At 46.8% G+C, this 15,490-nt stretch overlaps 1 protein-coding gene across 1 annotated transcript in view; it reads left to right on the forward strand.

Annotated features, from left to right (window-relative positions):
* Positions 1 to 4,579: 4,579 nt before the first annotated feature.
* GPR160 (G protein-coupled receptor 160) overlaps positions 4,580 to 15,490 on the forward strand; it is a 39,929-nt gene continuing 29,018 nt past the window's right edge. Inside the window, exons 1-2 of the mRNA XM_024124434.2 lie at positions 4,580 to 4,699; positions 5,410 to 5,550. The gene's annotated coding sequence lies outside the window, so the exon portion shown is untranslated. The remainder of the gene's footprint in view (positions 4,700 to 5,409; positions 5,551 to 15,490) is intronic.

Consider the following 15,490-nt stretch of genomic DNA (forward strand, 5'->3'; position numbering starts at 1 on the left):
GGCCCGCGCGGCCGGAGCCTGTGCTCCACAACGGGAGAGGCCACAACAGTGAGAGGCCTGCATACCGCAAAAAAAAAAAAAAAAAAAAAAACACACACAAACCACCAAGGAAGCTCCTCATCTGGCTGTAGCAGAGAGGGGAGTATGGAAGGGGATGGTACAGAGAGGTAACAGCAATGGGGGCCGACAGTGTAGCTCTATAGGCCATTGTAAGGACTTTGTTTTTGTTTTTTAACATCTTTCATTTTGCTACATGACTCTTTTTGAATTATGGTTTTCTCAGGGTCTGTGAAGGACTTTGACTTTGACTCTGAATGAGAGGGAAGCCACTGGAAAGTTTTGACCAGAGAGGGACAATATCTGACCTACATTCTAAAATGGCTATTCCAGGGAATTCCCTGGCAGTCCGGTGGTTAGGACTCTGCACTTTCACTTCTGTGGGTCAATCCCTGGTCGGGGAACTAAGATCCCGCAAGTCGTGCAGCGCGGGCAAAAAAAAAAAAAAAAGACCATTCCAGCTGCTGCGTTGCAGATGGGTTGAAGGAGGACAAGGACAAAAACGGGAACCATTCAGGAGGCTATTCCAACAATCCAGTCAAGAGATGGATGGGGGCTTGGACCTGGGGAGCAAGCTGTGAAGTGGGGAGATGTGGTCAGATTACACAAATGGGCAAAAGTGTAGGGTCAAAGATGTTCAAGGCAATGTCATTTATAACTGAGATAAACTAGAGATAACCTAAATGTCCATTAATAGAAGGCAGGTTAAATAAATTACGGTCCTTTTTTTTTTTTAACTTAAAAACTTCTGTAGTGATTGAAAGAATGTATTATTTTTAAAATTAAAAGCCAAGGGCTTCCCTGGTGGCACAGTGGTTAGGAGTCAACCTGCCAATGCAAGGGACACGGGTTCGATCCCTGGTCCGGGAAGATCCCACATGCCGAGGTGCAACTGGACCCGTGAACCACAACTACTGAGCCTGCGCTCTGGAGCCCACGAGCCACAGCTGCTGAAGCCCAGGCGCCTGGAGCCCGTGCTCCGCAACAAGAGAAGCCACCGCAATGAGAAGCCCAAGCACAGAAACGAAGAGTAGCCCCCGCTCGCTGCAACTAGAGAAAGCCCGCGCGCAGCAACAAAAGACCCAACGCGGCCAAAAATAAATAAATTAAAAAAAAAATGAAAAGCCAAAGTGAATGATAGTAATTTTTAATGTTATTCAATTTCAGCATAAAGGGATATGTTGTAGTTTCAACAAAAGCATATTTTTTGGACCATTAAAACATCTTGCTTGGTAATTAAAAATACAAACCTCAAAGCATTGAAATTAGAGTTTCTTATTTAAAAAAAGAGAGTCAAACAGAAATATGCATATGTACCTGCTAAACTAGTGTACCAGTAATTCATGGCTGGTCACTACAGAGTCTATGCTTCTATTCTTTTCCTTTTAAAAATTTTTGGTAGAGTGTATATTGTCTAGGAGATGAGGAAACAAGACGCTAGGCAAGAGCTGGTTTTTACTGAAACTTTAAGATTGACTTTGCTATTACAAAGCATCTAAGAGCTGAATAGACAAAAGATTTGTCTAAGGGGTGAAACTGGTAGGTGGATATATGATTCTGAATCTACATATTGGCCAGATATCCATTTGGTGGAGGCTCTAAACTGATCATTTATTAATCACTCACCATATGCCAGGAAGCACTATGCCTTGTATTTTGATGACAATTTCTAATTTTACAAGACGTAATCTAATTTTACAGAATTGCCCAAGGTCATTAGCTAAATAAATGGAAGAGCTGAAACTCATAGATTGTCTCATGCCAATCCCACCCTCTTTCTGCTATCACACTGTATTAGTTAGGGTTGGCGGATTGACTTTTGAGGCTTTTTTTTGGAAAGAATAGTGTATCCATTAGGATTGCATTCAATTGCTTGCAACAAACCTTAACCAAGAGCGCTTTAAACAAGGGGGGACTTCCCTGGTGGCACAGTGGTTAAGAATCCACCTGCCAATGCAGGGCAAAAGGGTTCGATCCCTGGTCCGGGAAGATCGCACATGCCGCGGAGCAAGTAAGCCTGTTCGCCACAACTACTGAGCCTGCGCTCTAGAGCCCGCGATCCACAACTACTGAGCCCGCGCACCACACAATTACTGAAGCCCATGAGCCTAGAGCCCGTGCTCCGCAACAAGAGAAGCCACCATAATGAGAAGGCCGCGCAACACAACGAAGAGTAGTCCCTGCTCACCACAACTAGAAAAAGCCCACGTGCAGCAACGAAGACGCAACGCAGCCAAAAATAAATAAAATAAATAAATTTATATTTAAAAAAAGTAAGCGGATTATTTTTATCATGTAATAAGAAGTCTGGAGCTCAGCAGTCTTCTGTAGGTGCTTTTCCTCCATTTCTCTTGTGTGTTGTCCTGTGGTCATAAAATTGTTGCTCACCCTCCAAGCTTCCAGCAACCTCACAGCCAGAATAAAACAGAAGGAGAAAAGCGGTGGCGTCCGTTTCAGGAAAGCAAAAACCTTCTCAGGACTCTCTAGGCAACTTCCCCCTCCACCTCAGCAGTCGAGCCATGTGACTGCCCCGCAAGGACTTCTGGGAAGGTGAGCATTTCAGCCCGGCGCATCGCCTCCTGGAACAAAATCTGAGTTCTCTTCGAAGGGAAGAAGGGGGATTGGATATTGAGGAGACAGTAAGCAGTGTCTGCCCCATGAAAAATATCTGACAGATCAAAGATGTTGGGGAGGAAACAGCTGCCTCAGAAGTACTGCTGGATCAAATGGATTCTAGGGGCTCAGGGCACCACTGTTGATGTGTTGATATTTTGCTGCAAGAGAGGAAGGGAAATGTAGTCTTTGTTCTAAGCAGGCTTGGGCTTAGCTTCAGTTCTATTATTATGGAAGAAGGAGAGAATGGCTATTAGGGAACAAGAAAGGGCTCTTGCACAGTCCCTCCACCAGCCCCTGAAACCGAGTTCCCCTTGGGAAAGAGTCTGGTGTGCACAGCCGTATACGCTGGCATCTGTTCTAGGCAGGCGTGGGTCTGAGGGCAGTTGTTGACACAGGCTTTGGAATGGAGAGACAGCAGTGGGCACGTGGGGATACTTGAGGATGCTGAGAACATTTGAAGATAATTCAGCCTCCTGGACTGGCCTGGAAAGAGCCATGAAAAGTGCAGGCTAGCTCCTGAGAGGCACCTCCTCCCAGCCCTGCCAGTAGCAAGACACCATGCATTCCTAGTCCTCGTTTTCCTCTTCTTTAAAGGGGAGTAATAACCCGACCACATAGTTTGAAGTGATGCATGTCCAGTTCCTGTTTTATGCTGTACACTCCATAGACGGCAGCTGTTATTATTATTATTTTTTATACAGCAGATTCTCATTAGTCACCCATTTTATACATATCAGTGTATACATGTCAGCAGCTGTTATTTGTGATAGGAGCATGATCTGGTCCCCACACCCCCTGCTCTAACTCAGTTCACATCCTCTTCTCAGCTCTACTGACTCACTTGCTATTCCTCTCTCAGAACATGCACTCTCTGGCCAGCTTTTGGCTTCTGGCTTTGCTCACAGTGGAATCTTGGCTGCAACACTTCACATCCTGGTGAATCCTGTAGTTCATCAGGACTCAGCACACATGTCCCCTTCTCCAGAAATTCCTCTCTGACCTCCCCAGGTTGGGTCAAGCCGCTCCTCAGGCCCTCTAGCAGCCCACACTTGTTTCTATCACGGTTCAGTTCTTACTGCACCTTTGGGCGGGCCGTTGCTAAGTTCCTTGCAAGACCAGTAAAAGCTTTCTGGGAGGTTCAGAAAGGGCCAGCCCATTCCACTTATTGAAGGCTCTTCAGGAAAAGGAGGAGGAGGAAACTGTGCTGGGTTTTTCTTTTCTATTTTCTTGTTTTTGGCCACGCCGCTGGGCATGCCGCACCTACTTACCCAACCAGGGATCGAACCTGTGGCCCTTGCAGTAGAAGCGCAGAGTCCTTACCACTGGACTTCCAGGGAGTTCCCTGCACTATATTTTAAATGTTTAAATGATTGGCAAGTCGTAGGTGCTCAACAAATATTTGTTGAATATAACAAATTAGTAATGTTGACACATAGAAAGGCAATGCAGTACGAGTGTGCTATTTCCAAATATGTAATTTGCGGATTTTTATTTTAAATGTGAATTCATAGTGCATTACAGGTGGTTGTTTATATCAGGTTCTGTCACCCTATGTATACCCTCATCTGGAGGAAACTGCAGTGGCCCCGTGCTGACCCTGCTGAGATGGGAGCTCCTTGGGCAGGGCTGGGGGTGGGAGTATCTGAAGGCCCGGCACGCAAAAGGGGGGGTCTCATCTTCCACCCTACACCCTCGGGGCGTCCCCTGTGCCAGCCTCGACCCCGGCCCCTCGCCCGCGCGCCTGGGTGGCGGCCTGGACGCCTCTCGCCGCCCCGCCCGCAGGCGGCGCCCTCCGGCCAGTCTCCCGCTGGGGTCGCGACGGGGCGTGCGCGCTCAAAGGAGTGCATCCGCACTTCCTGGTAGCAGCGCGCGGGGCCGCCACGGGGTTGCTGCGGGGTCCCTGGGGCCGTGCTCTCAGCCCCGGCCTGTCCCCGGTCACCTGGGGCCGGGCGCGGCAGGTGCCCGGGCGGCGACCTCGCCGCGGACGCGGAGCGCGAGCCGGGAGCTGGGAGCCGCCGCGCCTCGGGTGAGTTGCGGGGACTCTCGCCTGGCGTCACGCAGCTGCTTCCCTCCTCACCCGGGGCTCCGGGGTGGGGGGGGCCGACGGCACCGAGCCGCTCCCCGCTTCCCTGGCTGTGCTCTGCGCGTCGGGGAGGGAGAGGAATTTCACTCTCGGGGATTCAGGGGCTGGGGTTCTCTGTTACTTCAGAGATCCTGGAGTGGGTGGTGGCCCTGGACTGAAAATCGAGGACGCCGCGCTCTGGCTGGGGGGTGATCGTAGCTTTCGCGCCATGGGTCCCTCCCGGGTTTGGACCCGGGGGTGGGGTGCGGGGATGGAACCGGTGGCCTAGGTTGGGTGTATACTCACATCCAGACACTCGCACCCCCTTTCCATGGGAGAGAGCTATTAAACATTGTAAAACATCAGTGTGTGCAACTTTCCTTCCTGGCACACACAGGTGAGCATATAGTCACGGGCACACATGCTCGTGTATTCGTTGGGGCGGACTCTGCGTCCCCCCTCTTGGCCCTCGGACGTTGGGGACGGTGCCCCCGCGAGCGCCGGGCATTGCGATTAAGCCCTAGGGCTTTTTAGGTTGGTTGTTCTCTGAGACCGTGGCGTTCTGGGTGGTTCCTCTGTGCCCAGCCTGCATGGCTCAAAATTCTGTCTAAATAACTTGGGACCGCCCTCCGGAATTTGTTGGCTCAATGAAACTCCTCTTCTCACCTGGGCAGGTGGCCTCAGGAGGTGGCAGCAGAGTGCCCCGCCCCCCGCATTCCGGAGGCGACCGCGAGGACCCGGCTTGCGGAGGAAGGTCCAGCTGGGAGGAAACGCACTTGCTTCGCCCCATTGCTTTGCTTGTGCAAATGACTCGGGTAAGGGCCGGGGCGGGGGGTCGGCTCAAACCCCGGAGATCAATCCACCACAGACTAGAATTGCAAAGGACGCTTGAATGAGGGTTTGGATCTCAGAATTGTTCATGGCTTCAGGTCAGATCAATTTCGTTTGTGCTTTTCAGGTTACTTTTAAACTTCTTTAACTATAAAACGACTAATTAACATACACATTTTTTCTTGACAGCCCCTAAGACTGGAGTTTCTTTGCGGTATCTCTAGAATAGAATTGTTGGGAATTGCAGGTGAAGATCAGCCTGGCTGCTATGAGAATCATAGAGATGGAGGGAACCTGTGGTTTAAAAACTAAGAGACAGAAGGCGGCAATGCTATGTGTAAACCTTGGTTGGGTCCTGATTTGATGAAAACAGTTTTTAAAAAAATTGTGCCAATAGAGGAAATTTGTACTGGTTGTGTTTTAGTATTAAGAACATTAGTTTTGTTTAGTTGCTTTTGGTAACGGTATCATGATTAGGGTTTTTTTTAAAACCCTTATCTGTTAGAAATACATTCTAAACTTGAAATACAGGTTGAGGATTTGCTTCAAAATAAGCCATTTTGGGGGGAGGGCTGCTAGTGGAGAAGTGAGAGGGAACAAGGTGAAGGGAGATTGGCCATTAATTGTTAATAGTTGAAGATGGATGAATGGTATGGGGGTATGGACGGCCTTGTACTCTGCTTTTGTATGTTTGGCATTTTCCTTTCAACGTAACACCACTTGTGGAGCTTTTTTGCAGAAGGTAGATTTGGAAGGTAACACTAGTGGTTCTAGATTCAAAGCCTTCCACAGATCCTCACTCTTTGTTAGCTGGGTATAAAGGCTGCCTCTCCAGACTCATAACAAGTCTTTTTCTCCCTCGGTGGGGTGCTGTTTTATTTTGTTGCGAAGGCATAGAGTATTTGCTGAGTGTGACAAAGCTGAGAGGATCAAGTTGATGCAGGTGGATGCTGGGTCAGCTTTTTTTTATACAAAGGGTATTAGCGAGCATAGGGGTTGAGTTGTCTCCAAATGGACAGGTTGTATAAAATGTGTTAGCAATTTTTCTGAACTGCCCAAATGCTTTCTAAGTTATGCTCATCAAAAAACAGAGCTCAGAGTAGTGAACTCTCCCGTACACACTTAGGTTTTGTGTACACTTTTGGAAGCACTGTATACATCAATACAAAGTCAACATTATGAAAACGAATCACAAGGTGAGTGGAGCTCTACTTTATTACCCGAGAGAGATCTTATCTGTGTGTGTGACCTGTTTCCTGTCCTTACCTTGTTTGCTTCAGGTATCAAGCAGTGTAAATATTTAGCAAAGAACTGGCTCCTGAAATTTCTGTGCAGTCTTTTCCAAGAACCCTGCTTTCAAGAGGAGGGACATGGGAAGTTATATCTATATATTCATCCAACTTGCTTATTTTTGCCCCCTCTGGAGTTATCATATAATTCCTACTCATTCTATCATGCCTGATTAGTAATTTGGAAAAGTGATGATCTTATGAGGGAGCTCTTAAAGTTCAATAGAGGGAGGAAAGGGAGGCATAGTCCTGAAAGATAAACCCACATTTCTTAGTAGATAGCGTGAAACTGATTTTAATGCCTCCTTGCTTTTAAGAGAAAACAAGTCAAGTAAATTATATCAGTGATAGCTGAAAGTTGAAGTGTTAGATGAATCCCCGCAGCCTAGACCTTGCCCGTGTAGATTCACTAGAATAAAAGAAGTTGTAAAGATGCTTTAAGTCAGATTCAGTTGAGGAAATGTCAAAGCATGTCCCAGTTTCCTCATAGTGCATGGGAAAATGAGAGAACCAACAAAAATCCCCTTACTGTTGGAAAATATCATAGTGAATTCATGATGGTACTTAGGTGAAACTGTTTGGCTTGTGACAGTTTTCCTTGTGTGAATCAAAGAAATATGCAACTGTTAAGTGACTTTATTTTCTACCTCAGTTCTCTGAGACAAGAACATGGAGAGAGAAAAGAAACTTGCCGGGCTCTTAAGTGAACAGGCAGTGACCTCATGTTTGCTCTCCTCTGTGAGAGGATGGTAGATTTGGGTGGGCTCTGGAGAGTTGATTGTTAATAGCCATTTTAAGGAATTACCACAAACGTGACACCATCTTCTCCCACATCATGTTATGGAAGGGTATAAACACATTAGAAAAGCAAATTACATACTGCTTTGTTGTCCTAGAAATGAGAGGAAAGGGTGTTGGCAATCCAGTCAATAATCCTCTTCTAATTTGTAAGCACTCTGCTCTCATCTACATCACTTCATCCCATCCTGTGAAGTTCAGCAGCAGTGCTGGAGGATTATTTTAGTTTTTAGCAGCTGAGAAATTTGAAAATCTAAAGAAGCGAAGGTTTGCCAGGTGGTTTCTTTGGAGATATGGGGGAAGGAAATTTAACATTCATTAAGAGTTCAAGTCGTCTTCACACACGTTTTTAATTCTCACAAAGCTCTCTAAATTGGGTATTTTCAACCCATTTTGTGGATGAAATTGTAGCTAAGAGAGGTTAGTAGTTCACTTGAGGTCTGGCAGCTGGTAAAAATAGAGCCAGCATTCAAATTCAGATCTGTTGGACCTTAGAGTTTACGTTATTTCCAGCCTCTGTGCTGGTCCAAACTCTAGCAGACAGCAGAGCTACCATACCCAAGAGTTCTTTAGTTAGTTTAGGCAAGCTATCTTTTTGCCACACTCAACTGCCCTGGTTACAAACTGGGGCCGTGTGCCACATCCAGCCGACAAGGATGTTTTATCAGGCCAGCGCAGAGTTTGGGAAAATCAAAAACAAAGCTGAGCCAATGTTGCCAATTGGGAGATTTCAAATATTCTGCCCCCAAGAATTCCTGAAGGCGGTACTGGAGCAGCCTTCTCTCTAGAGCAGGGTAGTGTACTCCATTTCCCCCTGGTCTCCACCACTCCCTATCGTGGTCCCCATCCTTGAGACGGGACCATCGCACTTGCACCGTTGTTTCTTACAGTAAGAGGTCTTCCTACGTGTGCATCTACCCAAAATGGAATAACCCAAGAGAGCTTGAGGGCTCTTGTCCCAAGAAAAAGGGAAAGAGCATATTCCTTTGAGAGAATGAAAACTCTTGTGCTTACTCTGCAGTGATTCTATGACAGCAAATACAACGTATGTCATCATTTTTCTCACACCCTGTCTGTGTTACTCATTTACATAGAACTTTAGAGCTTACTACCCCTGCAATACAATAAAAATGGAGTCCATGTGTGGGCACGCTGCAGCAGAGAAAAGGAGTGCCTCCCAAACCCCAAACCACTGACTCTTTGTGAGTGGGAATATGGGTCTTGTGCACCTGGGGGGTTCCCCAGGGTGTCCTGTAGGGGTGGGCCACCAAGAAGCCCTCCGTCTTTAAGCAGCGTGACTTTGGGATCCAGAGCGATCCTGAGATTGTGCCCTGGCTCTCTGCTCTGAGGGGCCCAGAAGGTACTCCCCTCCCCCTCCTCTGCCTACCCCTCCCCAGCTGGTGACAAATCTGTCCTACACACCACTGAGGCATGGCCCCGTCGGAAAGCTCCGCAGGCAGGAGGCACTGAGGGGCCCTAGGCCAGCCTTTGAGAGGTTTCTGGGGTGCAAGTCCAAGAGTGGCCTGATTCCTCATCTTGAAACTTTCACTTAAGGGTCGTGAGACAGATGTTCCCGCCTCTGTCTATATGTGGAGTTTCGTTGCAGTGGAGCCTGCTGTTTAGATCTTTGTTTCCTCTCCCTGAGTTCTGAGTACTCGTGGCTGCTGTGTGGAGGTGTGGGCATGGTGAGGTGGAGGTGCTGAGGAGGAAGTACAGATGGAACCTTGCCGTGCGGTTTTGAGGGAACGTCAGGTGTTGTTCTGAGACCTTTGTCACTAGAGCTGTCAGTCTAGGTGTGTGCGTACCTCAGTGTGAGAAGAAACGTGGGACGGGGGGGCGCTGCAGGCGGGCTGCCTTGTGTGGTTGGAAGGACATTAGAGGCTGAGGGCTTTCCTAAGTGCCAGGCCGGCGGGTTGATCGGAACCTTTCTGGGGAGCTCTGGGGTTCAGGTGTGTGGGCGTGTTCTCAGGTAGGTGATTACTACTCCCTGGTCAAACAGGCGGCCTGCAAGGAGACTAGGTTGATGACCGGCCACAGCAAACACAGGTGAAACGTGGCGCCCCCGAGTGTGGACTCTCGCCAGGTGGCTGATGTCTTCCTGGTTCTCCCACCACCTCGCTGTGTGACCTTGACCTATTTTTCTAACCACGCTGCCCTTCGGTTTTCTCCTGTGTAAAATGGAGGTACCAATCACACCTACCTCATAGGGCTGCAAGGCTGAAGCGGAGCGTGGAGGGCCCGGCGCGGAGTAGGGATTCCCTGAGCGTTGGCTGTTGCTGTCGCTGGAGCCCTGCCTTCCTTCGCTTTTGCCTTTATTGGGGGGATTTCCCCCCGAGAATTTTAGAAGGCAGGCTGCAGGGTAGACACGCTTTCCAGCTCTGACCTCCCTGTTTTCAGAGGCAGCCTGGCCTGCCTCGCGGCCTGAGGAAATGTCCTCCGTGACAGATGTCAACAGGGGGGTTTGGTGGTGCAGCAGCTTTGGAACTGATGACGAGAACGGCCCGGGAATTGGGGCTTTGGCCCTGTCGTCTGGGGATTAAAACGCGCTGTGCCTCTGGAAAGGAGCTGGGTCCCCCCTCCTGCCCCTGATGGAGGGGGAGCGGACTGCGCAGATGGGGCAGATGCCGCTGCCTGGGCGGCCGGGCTCGGGCCAGCTGAGTCCTCTGCGGCGCCTCTGCTGTCAGCTGGGGGCGTGCCCTCCTCACAGGAATGCTGGGGGGAGCTAGCAGAAATGCGAAGTCCTGACCCAGGCCCCGTGAAGTGCTGTGTCCGACCTGCCCTTGAGTGGCGAAGTCAAAGACCAGGTGCCCCAGGGGGTTTACTTTTAACTTGGAGAAATAATAGAGGTGCTGTTGACCTGTATTTGCAGAGCATTTTGTAGTTTTAAAAGGGCCATCCAATTTGATCTTTGACCAGTGGTGCGGGGTTATTTGTTTGCATCTGTTTCTCTTGCCTTTTGCTCTGTCAGGAGAGGTACACGAGTGAACTGAGGTTGAGGCCAGAGGTGAGCCCAGAAGTGGGAACAGAGGAGTGGGCTGGGCGTTCTCCTTTATCAGACAAGGTAGCCTGTGTTCCTATTCCTTATGCCCTTAAGGAGTCATAGGGAGTGATGACGTCTGGGGAGGGGAAGGGGGGAGATTGAGAGCTGAGGTGTTCTCGGGAAGCTGAAAGCGTCCCCGTGTCCAGGGAGGCTGAACGGAGGGGTAGCCCGTCCCCCCCCCAGAGTCCCCTGCCAGCGGCCGAGGCAGAGGTCGCCCGGTTGACAGCTCCTGCCCAGACCCATTCATGGAGGTGCCCGTGGGGCTCAGGGGGAGGCGGGGCACTGGGCTGGCGGGTTGCCTCCTCCTCCTGCCCAGGTCCGCACCTTCATGGAACTGTTGCCTTTCTCCTCCTTTTTTTCTCTGCCTCCGCTCCCAGCCAGGTGTTCCAGTGAGATGCTGAACAGCCTCCATGGCCCTCCCCACCCCAGCTAACAGCCCACAGAGCTGCTCCCTTCTGACTGTTCTGCACGGGGTTTCCCTCCACAGCCCCTGCCATTGCCCATTGGTATCCTTGCCTCTGCTGCCTGCTAATCCTGTGTGTCCTGCGGACCAGCAGCAACGAGAGCTTGTTAGAAGTGCAGAATCTCAGGCCCACCCCAGACACAGTGCGTCAGAATCCAGCTTCTCCCAAGATCCACATTCAAGCTTGAGAAGTATTGGTCTACAAGGCCATGACCTTACCCATCACAGGTGGCCTGGCATTAATTACCTCTGATCTGTGTATATTCGTACACTTTTCGGGTTTACCCAGTATGGGAATAATACTGCATGTACCACTGGTTTTCAGCCTCCCATCCCCTGCCGTTAGACTGTCTGAGGGTGACAGCTCACGCCTCTCGGTTTCACTGATTCTCAGGGATCAGCAGAACCTCTGGAAGGCATGAGGAATTCCATTACAGTATCTGCCCCTGTGAGAAACCCTGACATATACAGCTTTTATCTCAATTCTGTCATCTTACATTGTATTGCCAGCATTTTCTTGTTCTTTAATCTTTCTGAAGAGCTTGTCTTTCATGGCTACAGATAGTAGTCCATCTTATGGCTGTCATAAAGCATTTGACTACTTCCTTATTGTAAGGCATTTAAATTGTTCTGATCCTTTGGGGGTGGGAGAGTGTTCTGCAGGCTATTATAAGTAGGCTGAAGTGAGCTGCTCAGGCCGTAATTACTGCCTTCAGCTCTGATTATTCCCTTATGATGAATTCCTGGAGTGGAGATACTGGATCAAAAGGCATGAACATTCTAAAGACTCTTTAAAATGCAGGAGGAGTATAGGAAGTACCCTGACATATACCCTCCCGGGCACTGGGTAGTGTGGTCTGTAGACAGATTCTCTGGGTGGCAGCAGTCATGCCTTGTTCATCATCACACACGTCAAGGCCCAGCTTAGAGCAGATTCTGAGGTGTGACTCCCAAGGGGGTTGGGGAGTGGGAGGGAAGTTACCTGAAGGGTGGGTAGCTGCCTGTGATGGTGGCATTTCTTCCTCCTGGCCTGAGTCCTGAGTCCCCTGACCAGGCAGCAGCTTCCTTCAGGGTGTGTCTGCATGTTTTAGCTTGCCTTCCAGTGGCAGGCGCAGGCAGGACGGGGAGTTCGTGGAGGCCTGAAATGACGGCCTCACTTACTAGTCCTGAATCTGCAGTTCCTGATTGGCACCAAACTTGTTTTTGCTTCATAAGTCTGTGACTGTTAGGTTCGTAACACTTTTTCCTCCCGGGAGCAGACCAGGAAACTCATGTTAAATAAACTGAAAGGTACACTCAGATTCTGTCATGAAGAAAAAATGAAATATCAACATTGTATTTGTGATTCAGTCATAGTTTGAACTTGGATGCCAGGAATATATTTTTGGCCCTCTATAAATATGTTTGGAGTAAATGAGTGAATGAATATGCACAGAATGAATGAGTTTGATTATGTTAAATAACATACATATATTAGATATATTTGTGTGTATCACATGACATAATTAAAACATTTTAAACTGAATATTAAATCATTAGCCATTCATTTATATTAACTATTTGACATGTTATGACTTCCAAATAGACACACACACACCATACTTTCTGGAAATAAGTGTGATTGATTCAGAGGTTGTCTACAGCAAACAACAGACTCTTTTATGAATGGAATACAGTATACAATAGGAAAACAAAAGTGGCTTCTTTTGTCAACATGTTTTTGAGATTCATGCATGTTGTGTATTTCAGTAGTTCTTTTTTATTAATAGCTAATATTCCACTCTTTGATTATACCACCATTAATTTGTCCATTCTGGCTGGAAGACCACGTGGGTTCTTTTCAGTTTGGGGCTTTTATGAAGGAAACTGCTGTGAACATTCTTTTACAAGTCCTTTTTTAAAAAACACAGTTTTCTTGAGGTGCAATTTACATGCCATAAAATCCACCCATTGTAAGTGTATGATTCTTTGATTTTTATAGATTTGTACAGCCATCACCACAATCTAATTTTTGAACATTTCTATCACACCCAAAGTTCCCTCATGCCAGCTTAAGTCCGCACTCCTAAGCCCAGGCAGCCATTGACCTACTTCCTGTCTCTTGCCTTTTCTGGATATTTCCTATAAATGGAATCCTAGAATATGTAGGTTTTTTGTGTCTAGCTTCTTTCACTTAGCATCATATTTTTGAAGTTCATCCATTTGCAGCATGTATCAGTAGCTTGTTCCTTTGTATTGTTGAATAGTTCAGTTTTACAGATGTAACCACATTTCATTTATTTCTTCGCTAGTTGATGGACATTTGAATTGTTTCTGGTTTTGGGCTGTTATAAATAATGTTTCTGTGTGCATTCATGTACAGGTGTGTGTGGGCCTATATTTTTATTTCTCTTGGGTAGATTCTTAGGAGTGTAATTACCAGATTATACAGTAAGTTTCTGTTTAACTTTTTAAGAAACTGGTAAACTGTTTTCCAAAAGTGGCTGTACAATGTTAGTCCCACCGACAACGTATGATGGTTTTGATTTCTCCACATTCTTGCCAACACTCAATATTGTTAGTTTTTTTTATTATAGCCATCCTAATGGCTGTGTGAGTGTATCTTATTACAGTTAATGTGTTTTTTTGTTTGGTTTTTTTTTTTTTTTGGCCACGCCACTTTCGGGATTAGTTCCCTGACCAGGGATTGAACCCGTGCCCCCTGCAGTGGAAGCTCCGAGTCCTAACCACTGGACCACCAGGGAATTCCTTTATTACAGTTTAAATTTACATTTCCCTAATGACTAATGATGATTAGCACCTTTCCACGTGCTTATTATTATTAGTCATTCGTATATCTGCTTTGCTGAAATATCTAGTTAAATCTTTTGCCCATTTTTTTTTTTTTAGAAGATGTTGGGGGTAGGAGTTTATTAATTAAATTATTTTATTTTTGGTGTGGTGTGTCTTCGTTCCTGTGCGAGGGCTGTCTCTGGTTGTGGCAAGCAGTGGCCACTCTTCATCGCGGTGCGCAGGCCTCTCACTATCGCGGCCTCTCTTGTTGGGGAGCACAGGCTCCAGACGCGCAGGCTCAGTAGTTGTGGCTCACGGGCCCAGTTGCTCCGCGGCATGTGGGATCTTCCCAGACCAGGGCTTGAACCCGTGTCCCCTGCATCGGCAGGCAGATTCTCAACCACTGTGCCACCAGGGAAGCCCTGCCCATTTTTTTAATTGGGTTGTCACCATCGTCATATGGAGTTTCAAAAAATTTTTAATATTCTTTAAAATATTCAAATAAAAATACTTGAAGTAAAATATTCAAATATTTTTTTAAATTCTAGAGGCAAGGGCTTTATCAGATATATGACATGCAAATATTTTCTATGAATCTGACTTATTTTTTTATTTTCTTAATGGCACCTTTTAAAGAAAAAGGTTTTAAATTTTGATGAAGTCTAAGATATCAATTTCTTTTCTTTTATGGTTTGCACTTCTAATTACATATCTAAGAAATATTTTTTAACTGTATACAAGCCTTTTTTTTTGTAGACTTTATCTTTTAGAGCAATTTTAGATTTCACAACAAAATTGAGCAGAAGGCACAATTTCCCAAAGAGATTTCTCATATATTTCCTGCGTCCACGTATGCATAGCCTCCCCTATTACCAACATCCCCAATCAGTGGCACATTTGTTGCAGTCATTGACCCTACATTGATGCATCATAATCACCCGAAGTCCATAGTTTACCTTACAGTTCTCTCTTGGTGGTGTACATTCTGTGGGTTTGGACAAATGTATAGTGACATGTATTCACCATTACAGTAGCATACAGAGTAATACTAAAAATCCTCTGTGCTCCGCCTGTTCATCCCTTTCTCCCCTCTAACCCTTGGCAACTACTCATCTTTTTACTGTCTCTATAGTTTTGCCTTTTCCAGAGTGTCATATAGTTGGATCATACAGTATAGAGCTTTTTCAGATTGGCTTCTTTCACCTAGTAAATGCATTTTTTAAGGTTCCTCCATGTCTTTTCATGGCTTGATAGCTTTTTTTTTTTCCTTTAAGCTAAATCATGTCTTTTCATGGCTTGATATTTTTTTTTTTTCCTTTAATGCTAAGTAATCACAGTTTATCCAGTCACTTTCTGAAGGACATCTTGGTTGCTTCCAACTTTTGGCAATTATCAATAAAGCTGTTATAAAGACTTGTGTATAGGTTTTTGTGTGGATATAAGTTTTTTTTTTTTTTTTTTTTTTTTTTTGTGGTATGCGGGCTTTCCTCTGTTGTGGCCTCTCCCGTTGTGGAGCACAGGCTCCGGACGCGCAGGCTCAGCGGCCATGGCTCACGGGCCCA

The sequence above is a fragment of the Physeter macrocephalus genome, chromosome 1 (genome assembly GCF_002837175.3).
Source record: "Physeter macrocephalus isolate SW-GA chromosome 1, ASM283717v5, whole genome shotgun sequence".
In the NCBI taxonomy this organism is placed as follows: domain Eukaryota; kingdom Metazoa; phylum Chordata; class Mammalia; order Artiodactyla; family Physeteridae; genus Physeter; species Physeter macrocephalus.